Source organism: Tenebrio molitor, chromosome 8 (genome assembly GCF_963966145.1).
Source record: "Tenebrio molitor chromosome 8, icTenMoli1.1, whole genome shotgun sequence".
Lineage (NCBI taxonomy): Eukaryota > Metazoa > Arthropoda > Insecta > Coleoptera > Tenebrionidae > Tenebrio > Tenebrio molitor.
In genome coordinates, this window is record NC_091053.1 from 3917681 (window position 1) to 3933270 (window position 15590).

General features: G+C 36.0%; 1 protein-coding gene and 1 long non-coding RNA gene across 11 annotated transcripts in view; one reads left to right on the forward strand and one right to left on the reverse strand.

The window, feature by feature from the left end:
* unc-13 overlaps window positions 1-15590 on the forward strand; it is a 307874-nt gene that overhangs the window by 219992 nt on the left and 72292 nt on the right. The window contains exons 1-2 of one of the 10 annotated variants that reach the window (XM_069056441.1): window positions 3643-3849; window positions 6252-6444. The exons of the other annotated variants lie outside the window; for them this stretch is intronic. The gene's annotated coding sequence lies outside the window, so the exon portion shown is untranslated. Of the gene's footprint in view, window positions 1-3642; window positions 3850-6251; window positions 6445-15590 lie in introns of those variants that run through there. 10 annotated transcript variants of the gene reach the window in all.
* The window catches only part of LOC138137144 (uncharacterized), a 145852-nt gene that overhangs the window by 57032 nt on the left and 73230 nt on the right, over window positions 1-15590 (reverse strand). The window lies entirely within an intron of this gene.

Consider the following 15590-nt stretch of genomic DNA (forward strand, 5'->3'; position numbering starts at 1 on the left):
ATATTGGTGTTTTTCAGTTTCGTAATTGGCACTGACCGGATGTTTTAACTTGACACGACATTAAAAAAAAATAGGTTATGTCAGGTATGTTTATGCTAATACAAAAATGACCCTTTGATGGTAAAAAAAATGATTTTATCATTTTTCATTAAAATCTTATTTGCTGTGTTTAATGTTTTTTTTGTCGTATATTCTTTGGCAAAGAATAACTTAAATAACACTTATCAATAGAATATGATATACCAAATATACCAAAAATTTTTTCTGAGACAATGAATTACTTAAAATTCAAAGTGAGTCGTTTTTTGTGACTGTAAGTGTATATACTGAAAGAGTATTATTCAGTTGTAAAAGTATATGGATGAGCTCTGGGGGGGGTCCGGACCCCCTGGACCCCCCCCTTATCTACGCCACTGATGAAATGACATTGTTTCATCGATTACAACCCAATGTCATTAAAATAAATGTCACTAGAAAATTACTTTATATTTAAAAAAATTAAATTAATAAAGCCGAAATAGAAAAAATAGCATGTTACACTCGTTTCACAAGACATTTTGTCGGACTCAAGAATTCTAAAATATCTGCACAATTTTCAAAATCACCCTGTAGTTGCAGTACTTCTTGGCTTCTTTAACGTTACAAATTTGAAATGTTGTTATTGTGAGTCAGCTCAAATAGCTCATGGCAGTACAGTTGTCACGTAATTATTTCGTCGGACCCAGCCGCCCCCAGCCACCCCTTTCTTCTGACATCTCTAGCACACCTGTGTAAAAAAAGTGATACGTTACAGAGGAAAGTTTTAAGGTATACGACCCTGCATTTTCAAAAATGTAATATATGATATATTATGATATATATGATATATTATGATATACAGGGTGATTCTGAAATAAGTTTGGAAAAAATGTGGAGTATTTCACTCAAAATAATTCTGCGTAAATGACTTTTATAGGTGAAATCAAAAAGAAGGAAATTACCCTATATCCTTGTATTTTCAACGCCTATGAATAGAGAAAATTTGTCCGAATTTGTTCACTTCATTAGCAACCATTGTTACATCAACTCCACAATAAAGGCGTAGGTGCAAGCACACTGCTTTGTAAATGTTTCTATGGAAATGATCGAGAGAAGTAAGGTTACTGACGGGCACCTTTGATTGTTATTGTTGCTAAACTACCAAGATAATCATGTAATCACCTTTAACTCAGCAGCGTACTAGCAATTTTGACCAAATTTTCAATCATTTGTATCTCGAAAACGAAAAAACTTTTATAAGAAAAATTTTTTGTCTATGACTTCTTCTCATCATCACCAATTACCGGTTTTTTTCCAAACTTATTTCAGAATCACCTGTATTATGATAATTCAAATCTAAAATTTCAAATTTGTAACGTTCAAGATATGTACTAGAAATAAACGCACGAACACCCGGTATATATTTTTTGTCTATCACATACTGTTTTCCAACAAATGCACTTTTGTTTGTGTTTTTACTTTTATAATCTTTCTGAAACAAACTTAATCAGCTTCCTAATAATGGTGTCCTTTCTGGATGGGACAGAAGAACACATGGTTTACATTGAGAAACAGAACGGCCTAAAACAACTCCAGAATCAAAAAATATTACACATCCAAATTTAGTAGAACTGGAAAGAATATTGTTGCCTCTACTTTACATTGGTTTGATGAAACAATTTACGGAGGCCTTAAGCGAACAGGGTATCTGTTTTCAAACTCAAGAAGGAATTTTTGTTGAGCCAGACATTCACAAGTTAATGTTACACTCAGAATGCCTCTGAGAGAAAAACATGAGACAGTGTTTATTTAAAATTCTTAGTAAATATTTTCTTGACAATAATAAACGTCTTGATTATAAAATGGTAGCACATGAAGTGTTGCAAAAAAACACATTCACATGTATTATTTTTCCGATAAATACTTTTTTGTTCGACACTGTCAGAATTTGAGTATTTTCTCCTGTGTAAACGGATTTTGATAAATGTCAGACCTTGTCAAAACGAAACGTCAAGTTAATTTTAAAGATTTTAAGCGATTTGGAGCTTTTAAGGGGCTCGTCGGACAAAAAAATCCTTGTATTCAACTCGTTCGTGTGTAAATTGGGCTCTTTATGACTCACGTTTTAAACTGGCCCACTCAGGGCATAAAGAGCCCACTACTATTTTAAATTTTTATTGACTAATAAATAAACATAATCATAATAGGAAAAATACAACCTATCTGTTATTTCATAAAAATTTGCAAAAATGCAAAATAAAACATTTGGTCAGCCGAAAAGTCTAATACAAAATAATATCGTACGGTAGGTATTTTCGAGCGCTCAAACTAATCGGGCACTCGGCTTAGCCTTGAGCCTGAAACTTAGTTGTCGCGCTGGAAAATACACTTACCGAACTCTAATGTAAATAACTATTTAAAACTTTCGTTTCTAAAAAAGACGAAAATCTGCATGAACAAGGCATAGTTAAGTGTTTACATATTTCGAAGTTGTTTTCTGCTAGAGAAACATGATAGGACCAATATTAATTAAAATATTGGAGATATGTATGACGATATTTTCATTTTTGTTTAATTGTTTTGAATCCTAGCGTGGTAAAAAAAAAGAAGGCACAGAGGCATTCTGTAAGCAGCCATAAGACATTCTAACATCAATTATTTAAAACCCCATTCACAAAGTCAAATTTTGTCGGCGTGTGTTATTAATTATTCAAAGATCTGAGTGTCTGGTAAATTTTCATTCTATAGGGAGTATAGCTGCTCTAGGTTTAATTTTTAGACAACACTTCTCGGAATTTGAAAAGCTCTACTTATACAAGAATTTCTCAGCTTCGGCTAGATCTGTGGAATTTTTACTTACGAAAAAATGTGCTCACAAAGAAAGTGCTGTGGAAAAAATTTAATTTTCGTGTTACTTTCCCAAGATACATAACGTAAAAAGTGGGAAATAGCTAAATATTTAAAGTTTTCAGTTTATATACCTAATTTGACATCTGTCAAAGATAACCTCAAAATTTACGATTAATTAATGTTTTTTAAGACTTTGTCCAAAGGAACACAAAACACGTTATTCAATATTCGTGCGCTGTCAGTTTTCAGGTATTCGGCCTGTTATGCATCACTCGGCTAACGCCTCGTGCTTCAAACTTTGGCCTCTAACTATTATCAACATAAGTTCTAATAAATAAATAAGTAAATCCTGGCGCCGTCTGGTTAAAAAAAAATAGTGCATTTTTTAAAGGAAACGAAAGAGGATTCGAAGTCTACGGAACGGTTTTCGAAAATAGAACTGGAGCCTTCACTCGAGTCGTCGGAGAGCCTCGAAGAAGTCCCATCCGATAATCCTTTCCGAGAGATCGTGTTGTCCAACCTCTTCCCTTCGACCGCGCTGGTGGACCGTGTCGGCGTCAAAATTCGATGATCCGGTGGAAATTCCGGACGTTTAAACATCAGACAATAACATCAGAGGAATGTGCATTAGCATTAAGCAACAAACGAAGACCCATCTGTATGGGAGTAAGGCGCGCGCGGGGCCAAGAGAAATCAATATGAGGGGCGACTTAGGGGCGCAGGCTTGAGCCCTACCGAGCCTGGCGAACGCCAGTATGCCTTCGCCCCACTCGGTTATTGCATCTTCGCATTCGGCACCGGCAAATCACGTAATCGCACACTATGCATGTGTTACTATACTAGTTTAATGTGTGGTCGAAATGTGGTGCAGGAAGCCGTCCCGCGGGACGCCACCGCTCCACCTCCGCATGTTCGAGGTGTCCACGTGTGAAGCTGTACAAGTGGTGCACCCTCCGTGTCCTGTGGAGACGCATGCCAGACGTAATTTTTTTCCATTTTTCCTTGTGGGATCTTTTCCCGACCAACGATCACCAACGCAGCACCCGCGCCCGTTTCTCACCCAGCCGTCAATTTTTACCCACATGGATTTAGGTCGGGGGAAAAGTGGCGCAAACTGCGAAAACACTCGTAAATCTCTCGGTTTTATGCAGCGACGTGGACTTTTATTCTGACGTCACTAGTTTTGTTACGTCCGCATCACTATTACGTGGACACTTTCAATTTTATTTGCCAATTTGAAAATTCCGTTTCTGCTGAAACGCGTGGCAGATTTGGCATTTTTCCAAGACGGTGTTAGGTGATCGAAAATTAAAATTTGTATCAACAGGTTTTTACCCGAAACACGGACAAATAAAATAAAAACGTCGACGCGCTTAGGATCGTGGTACAGAAACGATAGCCCTAAAATATTTTTATGGGTATTTGTGATTTTGTTCTGATTCACTTTCCGAACCGTCTCTCCTACAAATCCGATTCCTTTTGAAAAGACTAAAAGTCCCTATTTTTATTCCAGATGCATCCAGAAACGTGAACTGCCTCTCACACAAAAATTCAACTCGTTTTGAACTTTTATTTGTTTCCATTCGTGGCAGCATATTTGTCGAAATTTTCTTCCATTTCTTTCTCACCCCTTTTGAGTTTCAGGTTGTAAAAGTTTTGTTTTTTCATTTCGGTTCCCTCCCTTTTGCCCTAATTTACCAACTATACCATACCATTTTTATCCTTATTTTTATCTTAGTGATTTGAAGAATTTGAAAATGAATGAAAAGGCCGAACATTGTTTCTGTAGTTTCGTCTCGAATGATCTTATTTTTTTTTTTATTAATACAAAGTAAACTTGACAGTCTGTCTAGTTTCTCCAACTTGGAAAAACTTTCTTTGTCTTAGATTAAAGTCGAGAACATGACGTCCGCTGTTGCCAACTGAACAAATACAAATAAAACCACCACGTCGCGTTCTAACAAAGACCGAAATGATGCGTACTTGTCAAGTTTACTAAACATACTCGAATAAAAAACAGCGAATAAGAAAGAAGAAGAAAATTTGATGTAACACAAATTAGTAGAAATTTTGCGGTTCTGTATTTTTTTTTTCAATATTTAAATATTTACAAAACTCCCTCCCCCTGGGGATTCGCTTCTCGGATACTTGCGGTACTAAAATTGTTCAAAATGTTTAGAAATCTTTCACGTGTTTCGATTAAAACTTGAAATCCTCAAGGGAGGGTTTGTACGAACGAATGTGCGCTTGTGTTTCCTGTGCGAATAAATGTTTACAAAATAAGCGCTTCTTTTAAAACATTTGTTGTGACTGTAAATTAATTCCAATTTAAACATAAAACTGAAACTTTCGCAGCTTTTAATTACACAAATACATCTCGCGAAAGTGCACCACCATTCCATTAACAAAACTCCGGTACGTAGCCAGCTTTCAAACGGCAAACCGAATTATTTTCCGGGACTGGGGCCTCTGTCGCAGTGTTAAAATCGAAATAAAACCTCTCCCGAACAAAATTTACTCGCTGCTGAAAATTCACTGCAGCTGCTCTAACTTTAAAAGTGAACCCTGAAAAAAAAAGAACACACGAAAACGTGAGCTTTCGCAGTCACCAACCTAATAAATATTCATAAAAGAGCAATAAACGACGAAAAAACACATAAAACTAAAACAAATCACTGAAAACAACTAAATTGTAGTTTGTGCTTTGAAAAAAGGTCAACTTAATAGTGGCGATAAGACGAGGTCAGTTCACCCCTTATCGCTGAATATGCAAAAAATTGTAAATCGAGGGACGCACGAATATAACTTATTGCGTTACATCGACGAGGCTGTTTGTGGGGGTTGCTAAAACGGATCTTCAAAAACATAACCGATAGAGATCTCGCTTTGAGCTCGTGCGCTTTGGGACGGCGCAAAGTTGTATCATTGCGGCCTTGATCCGGTTTAGAGTGGTGATTGTGGCGGTGGAAATTAAAATTAGTTTCCACGCGGAGAGTCTAAAAATCAACTGATGAAATCACCCACACCCCTCCAGAACAGGCCCGTTTTAAATATCGCGTTGTACTTTTCGGGGAGAAACAAAAGATCGATTTCGTCGGGGTAAAATCGTGGCAAATTACGCATTAATTATTATTTTGTCGGTAATGGCGAGAATTGAATAATTGAAAATCCACCCCGGAGCGATCGTAACGATTTTCCGTGTACAATGGGCCAGGTTGTCGTTTGTTACGCCTGTTACATAATAAAAGCGTCCAGTCATGCCCCAATTTCGTTATAGACACAAGTTATCGGGGTCTCGTTCTTTCGTTCGCACTGACAGCGCTGGGTGAAAAATGGTGCATCCCTCCCCTTAATAATCCCCGAAAAATCGACTGCATTTTCAGCTTGTAAAATGTTGAGTGTGAATTAACTGGAAAATTTGTGTGCTTCGGTGTCTTGTCAGAATGTCCAGTGTTTGGTTCGGTCGTCGAGTGCAACGAAAACCCATCGATTTTTCAACGAATGATGGACTCCGGGACTCCGGTGTGAATTATTGAGGGAATAAACGTCGATGGGGGTATCATGCGGTTTTAACAGGTCAGTGGCATTCAGTTTTTCGAATCGCGACTGCAGTAACGAGCATTCGACGCCTGTTTTTGGAAGTTGCGAAGTCGTTTCGGAGGAATTCCGACCCCATTGATTCGGCGGACTCCATGGACCAGTCGATAAATATAGCGGACTCGACGATACCGACCGACAATCTGAGATTTATGCTGTTTAAAGTGGGTCGTGGTGAATATTAAGTGGTTCGAGTCGCGATATTTTCCACCGAGTTGCTCTTATCTGTCAGTTTCCGAGATGTAATGGCGCCACCGTTCTAGGTGCACTCGAATTTCCCCAAGTCGAGCTTTGCCATTCGCTTAAAAATTCCGAGATATGCAAAATTGAAGTTATAAAAATGTGCTAAACGAATGAAACATCTAGGTGTAATGTGAAAGTGGTTGTTTTGGATATAAAAGGTATGGCCCGCGGGTCGATGGGGATCGAACAGTAATGAAGTAAATAATACTGATGGTAAGGTAAAGGGCAAAATTACGGTAGGGCTGGGTAATTTCGGTGCCGATCAAAAGGGAATTGATTCGATGTTGTGCTATTTGTGTTTTAATTTATTCAAATCAATATACTGATGAGCTGCATATTTTAGAAAATGCTTTTTAATTACTAGGAAATGATATACTTACCTTTATATTTTTATTCATCAACACTATCGTTTGTTTTTTGTATTAAAGTAACAAAGACTGATCAGCAAATAAGAATCACGTTTTTCGATGAGCTTTCTTTGAGTGAAATGTTATCGAATATCGGCAGATACGTGTCTTGACGTTTGGGTCAATGGGCTTTAATCAAAGAAATATAAGGGTTTAAAAGTTTCGTGTTCGTACCAATGTGCAAAGAAGTTTACGAAAAATGTGTCTTCCGACGCGGAAACAGAAACTTTTCCATACAATTTTCGCCATATCCACAACAAAATTGTTCTTTGTGACCCACATCAACCTTAAACATTCTCAACATTTATAAAAACTTGTAGCAAATAATTTCTGTGAAAAGGATTTTTGGAGAAAGTTAACCAAATGAAAATTATTTTTTCCAAAATTATTTTTAAGAAAAGAAAAGAAAAAATGTAAAAAGAAAACAAATTAAGAAACTTTTGAAACTTTACATATCTCTCTAATTAAGGACCTTTGGCACAAACGCTGAGACACGTATCTGCTTTTTTTCGATAAACTTTCACTCCAAGAAAGCTCATCCAAAATATATTTTTTTTAGAATCTAGTAAACTAGAAGATTGTTTTCTGCCTTTTGATATTAGGAGTACATAGAGGGGCATTTTCTGTCTCGTGAATGAAAAATGGAGAGAGATTTTGGGGAGTTCCATGGAGATCCGGGGGAGGTATAAAGAGATCCATGGATATAAGGAGAGAAAAGTTACTCCACAGAGATCTTTTGTTTCGAATCAATCAGTTGTCTCAAAATTAAACAAAATATATTATTTTGTTGAGAAAAAAAAATTGACAAATACATTTTTTTCTACTCCCGTTGTATAATACTGTAATTATTAACGTGTTTTTTATTAGATAACAAGGTTCATTACCCACGGCCCGTTGAATAATAATTTTTCAAAACTTACGGCAAATATGATAGCAAGTAGTTTTTGAAGTCCAATCGCAAATTTTAAAGCAATGATATCAAGTATGCATAGTAATACATAATTGGAAAACGTCAGTTTCAGTTCGTCTAATAGTTAAAACTTATTTACCAATTTCCCTTCATAGCCGTAGAAAAGCTACTCACGGGTAATTACTATTATAACTCGCTCGGATGAATTACGTCACTCGGCTTCGGCTCCTGCCACAAAATTATCCTCATGAGTAATAGCCATCATTACCCGCTCGTTGAATAACATACTATTCTACTCCTGTTAAGTATTATACATAGAGGAAACCCATTCATTACCCACGACTGTGAATCATATCATAACTCATCCCATAGGTTATAAAGTTTTTAAGATACAGCGCAATATTCATACGTCATAATACTCATAATTCCCGAATCTGTGTTTATTGAACACGAAGTAATAAATGACCTCTAATAGTGGAAATGATGAAATTGTATGCCGTAAAAAAGGTTACCCACAACGTTCGAACCGCAAGCTTTATCTTTGTGATCATTAAATAATGTACTATTCTTTCCTTTTTTACAACTTCTGTTTATATCAATTTTTCAAAATAATTATAGTATCTCCTTATTTGTTGGAACTTCAACCTCTATTACTTCTTCAACGTCAGATGATGGATCACCCTTGCTTTTCCTTCCCATTACTTCTTCTAAAATTTCTCCTCATTTGGATATTCTGTGTCAATATATGTATTCTTCTGGTTTAGATTCATTTTCTTGAATAGAAAACGGAACTTTATTTTCTTCATTCCAGTTGTCCGGCATTAAAAAGTTTTAAGCAATAGCTCCACAAACTCAAGTTAAAAATTATAGACAATTTTAACTTAGCGAAATTCGTGACATGGAAAATATATACGAGTAGTTTCATAGATAACACCATGAAACTTCCACTTCGACGTTTCTTTTCGGAAAACTTGCAAGCGCTAGCTCAATCGCCGCCAACAAATCAATTTCCGCAGTTCTTGCTCTGCACTTTATCGATTCCTAAAGCAGTGTAATTCTTAATTTAATTGTTTCCCGTGAAAACACCATTTTGGTTCGACAGTCGATGAGAACACGATTCAACTTCCCACACAAAAACAAACCGCGCCAACAACATTTGTCTTAGATTTTCGTCCCGGAGCGAGAATTTGTTCCAGCTTTGTGGAGAGACAAACTCCGTGACATTTCATTCTGGGTTAAATTGACTTTGACAAATTTTTCTTAGACGATTTACATTCCAAACAACGTGTAATGAGAATCTGTCGAAACGTGAACGTCATCGGGGCGAGAATGTAGACTGAAATAGGACGAGATAGATCGGTGAACATGACGCGGATGCACCGACGCCTGCCACTGAAACCTGTCAACATTTTATATGATCACTTTTACGGCTTGGGTTTTGATAGTTGCAATAATACACAAACATTTTAATAATTCGGGTCAAGTGTATAGGTTTGATCGTAAAGATGTGATAGTGGAGGCGCCATAAAACTGTATGAAATGAAAAAATATCGTCTGGGGAGACACTTGCGCACCCCTGTTCCCTGCAATAAAATAAAACATTTAACTTCGTGTCATTTCTTTATTTCTTCCGTTGTTCCGGCACAAAAGTGTTTCGACGAGATTTGACGACGATTTGGAAAAATTTGTGTCAAGCTTGTGTACATTATCTAAGAGCGGTACCTGGGGGGCAAGTTTCGTCTTTCTAAAGTGTTGCAGATTAACAACGAACAACTTGAATGAATTGTCGTTATCGCACCTATAAAACATAATAAACCCTCGACCCGGGGACAATTTATACACTGTCATGTCATTTTCCAACGACTTAATAACTACTGTAAACTTTATAGTGTTGCTGTTATTTGCTTGAACTTTACTCTAAACGGGACGCAGGAATTGCTTAAATGCTTCATTTGCTACAGGAAGTAGCAGACTCACGTATTCAAAGTGAACACTTAGTTGCCAACTGATTAATAACAATTAAGAAGCGGTGTATTTTTCTATATCTGTTGTCATCCTGGCGTGTTAAAATTTTAGATAATAAATTACGTACATGAAAAAAAAATGTTCAAAAACTGAGGAGCATACAGGGTGATTCACGAATAGTGTCTGATTTATTTACAAAAATATAATTATTTTGACACATTATTTTGATTGATACTATTGTTCATTTTTCTGATATCGGATTACTATACAAATTGAAAAACAACGAAGTATTCTATGAGAAAGTAATTTGTGTAGCAGGAATAAAGGCGCTAAATCAGACACTATTCGTGAATCACCCTGTATATTGAAAAAGTTTCATTTTAGTTCTTGTTCACTTTTCATATTATTTGCTCTTGTACCAGCAACAATAAAAAACCATTTAATGCAACAACGTTATTATCAGTATCTCAGGAGAAGAAGTCAACAAAATTACATGTAGAGTTGCGGAGGACATCAGAAAAGAAATTTATAGGGGCAACAATCCAGGAACCTCTGTGCCAACTATTTATCGTCAACTTTACGAGTTCTATCTTTTATTGGATAGAGTTTCTAGGAAGAAATCACTAGCTACTTTCTAAAAAGAACCGTCAGGCTTGGATACAATTTTCTCTCGAAATTATCAACACAGGAAAATGGAAAAATAGAATGTTTTCCGTTAAAACCAAGTTAAACAGAATTTGATCCTCGATACACAAAAGCGATAGTTAAACATGGCTGCATAATATGATGATCGGGGTGTAGGATCAGATCATTTATTGATTATTTGGATGATTCAACAGGAGAAAGTTCAAAGCATTCGCGAAGTAACCTATAGGAAATATGTTTTAAAACAAGGAAACCGCATTGGTGTACGTTTTATAAAATATGATATACAGGGTGTATTTTTAAAATGTGCCGACATTTGACCTACGAGGTTGTTTGATAACGTAGAAGACTAAAAGCAATTAAAAAAAATTGTAGCCCAAAAAATATATGTCATTTTATTTTTTGACATAGAATTTTTTAGATATTTTTTCCGGGTTCTACATGAAGCCAGTAGCTCGTGGTTAAAATATCTGTACAACTTTCAATAACACCCTGTAGTCATAGTAGCGCTTTCCAAAACGAACTACCTTAATTTATCAGTCTACTCAAACTTCCATCTTAAAATAATTCCTGGTTTCTTAACATAATAACATAATTTGTTATGAATGTTTGAAGAAAATAGTATATTATGTTATGAGGAGCAAAAATGAAGTTTTATGTGCTGAGGCTGGTAGTTTGGCTGCTGAACGCAGTGAGGCGGAGAAACCAGCCAAAGCATCAGAGTAAGCACGTTTGCCGTTACCAGGATTGCTTTGTATAAATAGTTTATTTTATCCGCGATATTTGTGTGTCGTTTTTACGAATTTTTGAAGAATAGATTACGGTCGCGATTCTAAGCAAATTGTTCGCATGATATCCTAGGGGGAAGTGTGAAATGGAATATGACTTATTCAAAAAATTTATCGGGGGAAAAAATCAATTTTCACATTAAGGATAACGCTAGCGATTAAGGACATCTGCAATCTACTCGTATTGGAGCACTGATTCCTTTGCCATCATATTCAAATCTTCACATTTACAGTGTTTACAGTTCTTTCGAAGACAAATGACAATCCCTTTTGTCTTACAATTAACGAGTAGGAAAATTTTTCAAGAGGGAAGTCGTCTAAAAAGATGATTAATAATTCCGACGAGCCATCAACAGGTAAAAAATTGAAATTGGAATGAATCAACGTCACAGCTTTAACTAGTCAACTTGTTATCGTTTTCAATCCTTCGTACCTCCACAAAAGACGACCCGAAAGGATAGTTCCTGTGAAAATAGTCCCACAATCAAAACATTCTTCGGCTCCGTCTAACAAGCACTTCCATGGAGTAACTCAAACGTTAAAAGTCCCTCGATAAAACCCTCGTGAACTTTTTTCTTAAACCTCTCCTCGAGATCCGGTAACAATTCTATTTTATTCAGTGCTCAAGTTTCCGACGCGTCATTTCACGAGAAATTTAAATTTGTAATTGCGACCGGACTAAAAATTATACCGACGCCGCCGCCACCAGAAATTATATTTACGGAGTGGCTGTTCGAGTCGTTAATATCCAGTTTACGTTCGGGACATTCCGACTTACCGCCCGGATTAAATTGCGTCTTCTGCGTTTGAAATCCTGTCGAAATGCACCGGCACTGCAGCGAGCGTCACCGACATAAATAAATTACCATTAATTACGGTACTGTCGGGGTTTTAGGTGTGCGTGACCCGAATTTGTAACTCCGTAGTGACAAAATTGCTTCCGTTGTCTGGTTGCGCAACAATCGTCCCCGACCATTAATAAATATCTCCCCGAAACGCCCAAGAAATTGTATTATTTAAAAGTTTTTGCGGATCTTGTGGCGTTCTGCAGTCGGACCACGATTTTAACAGTGGTCGTGCTTCGAGTCAATTTTCGTCAGAGCCGGGCGCCGACTGTAGACGGGAAATGTACTCATTGACGTCTGGTACCAACTGATTCGTAATAAATTCCCCTGTTATTCGGTGGGGTTTGTCGCCCCAAATCCCATTCCTGACGAGTATACTGATCGAAAAATGATAGAAACATAATGGAGCTCCTGACCGACTTACATTCAGTATTCCGCCTCTTCTTCGACCGACTCCTTCGTCGAATTAAGATAACACAGAAAACCATCCGACGAATAAGCTCGAATTCCAGCTAAAATAACATTTTAAACTGCCGGTTTATTTAATTAAACTGTGTGGATTTACCGACTACGATGCTTTTATTTTGACGATGCTTTTACTATCGCAGCCGTCTGCACTGCAGAATTAATTGCATAATCCAGTTGTGATTTTTGCTGCACCGCGTATTCACCGGTTCGGTTCAATGAATGTTCAATTTTTGTCGGTTTCACCCTCACGAACCCTGATACTTTTCATATTAGCGGAAATCACAGAGTCCTGCTGCTAAATAATTTCCGGCGTAAATTACGGTTTTATTTACGGCGCGCCCAGACATGTTTATCGAGTCTTCAATAAACCCGTCTTTACAAAACCGGTATTACCCATCCTTGCTTTGTATTAACCTAAAAACGTCACTTGTCAAGAATTAACGATTGAGATCCACGGCCCGTATTTAGTAGATTATCCTTTTTTGTAGTTAATAACCACCTGTCAAGAAACGCGTCCAAGAACTATCCTAATACGAAATCAATACAAATTATTATCGATCCCTCACGTTGGTACGATTAATTTCGCGTCCGGGATGATGCGATCTGTGCGAATGACTTTTTTATGCGGGGCCAACAAGTGGGTCGCCGAATATTTATGTGTTTATGCTTGGCAATGTTCTTAATCCGAATTTAACGGTTTGGTCATTTCTTCGGGTTAAGCCAGGGACTTGTTGCTTTACGAAACTATTTCTATTAAAATGACGAATTCGTGAAAAGTTTCTACGAGTGTTCGTAATTGGTGAAATTGCGGTGCAATTACTTGGAAATTGCGGGGGCGATAAGAATTGCATGACGGGAGCAAGACGTGCACGCCACGGTGAAATGATCGAACAAAATATTGTGAATAAAATACGTTTAATGAGGTGCTTTTCTGTGAATTGTAAAAATTCATATGAATAGAGGTGCGATAAGCAAAAACTTGCGGAAACGAACTGAACATCGATCAAGACAAACATTGCCATGACAAAATATTTCTTATTTTTATGGAAAATTATAAAACACATACAATACATAAATATTTTCATAATAGTATATTATGTTATTAGGAGTATAAATGAAGTTTTATGTGCTCAGGCTGGTAGTTTGGCTGTCAAACAAAGTGCGTTACTATGACTACGACTAGTATAAACAACGCTGTGAAAAAAACCCAATTTTCTTAAATAATTATTCGTCTGTTAACTCGTTTTAATTTGCAAGTATTTTCTTGATTATATCTTATTTATTCAATTCAGATTTTAACATGTCAGATTCAGAAACGAATTTGTTAAAATTTGAGTTAGGAATTCCAAATTTTTTAACCAGTTTGCTTTATCTGCCGCTCGTCAGCGGAGATAATAACTTTATCTGCTGCTCGTCAGCTCGTCAGATGCCATGGCAATGAAGTGACACTTTAGCATTATCAATCCAGCAGTATAATGTCATATTTTACTGTCGTTTGAGGAAAAAAATTATTACAAATATGTTTTAACGTCCTTTTACTTCCTCCTCAATTGAAAAAAGGGCAATTAAGTAAGGAAGGAAAATTCCTTAGACAATTATTGCATTATATTTCTGACAATATAATTCATGTATCACGTAATCATGAATGATCCAATGAAAACGCGTAAACTCCTTAGTTGCATGGCTATCACAGCGATAATAAAAAACAAAAAATTATTATCTTATTCGTCGTTACAATTTTTGATTGAAATAAATTTGTCAGTTTGACAAATAAATGAATAATTTTCTATTTCATTCATTATATTGTCTCATCGAATATAACACGTGGTATGATTAATCATCGATGACATTAAATTCGTGAAATTGAAGCAGGACATGTCACTCGTCCTTCGGGCTCGTCAAATCTCCAGCTCAATTTCACTCATAATATCATCGATAATAATCATACCACTAGTTATATTACAGCCGAAAATAAATAGAGAACTATAATGTAATGACAAAAAGGAAAAAAAATCAAGATTGACATAAAAATAATCCATATTATGGAAAATTCTACGACAGGGGTATGAGGTATAAAAAAATAAATGGACACAATTTATTGCTTCATGAGACGAGAACAGATAAATTAAAATAAAACATCCTAAAAAAAATCTTCGGTACTTTGGCAAACGAAAAAAGAGAGGAATAAACAACGCTGGAAAATAATATAGGAGGTATGATAATTCAAAAATTTCATATCACAATATCACATTTGTTTGAAATATTATCCATAAATACGCTGTTGTCGAAAAACAAATTTTACTGTTGAGAGCAGAAATGTATGTTTGTTTACACAGTAAAATTACTCAATACATATGATGCGGTTATTAATGCAAAAAAATAAAATTTACGTACATGTAGCATAGAACAAATTATGTAAATTACCTTAATTAAGCAGTATTATTAATGATCTGAGGTAGAATTATCTACAGTTCAAGAAAAAAATTTACGAGGAATAAATTTTCGTAGATTGGATCACAATTAATGTAAAGTATGTAGGTAATTACGTGAAAATACATAAAGACAAAGTATCATTTATAATGGGTCGCTAGAGTTAATTCTAACTGAAAAGTGTAATTTTATACCTTGAATGTAGACGTTAATTTCAAAAACTAATTATACAAAAATGGTGGAGGCGCCGGGACAATTGCCTCAAAACTATGTAGTTGTACTTGATATTATGGTTTTATTTTTAAATAGTGCTACATAATCTCAACAACTCAAGTTTTTTCAACGAGAGAAAAATAATGACCAGTTTTTCAAAAACCAGTACTCATAATAGTCATAATATCATAATACATCCAGGATTTTCAGT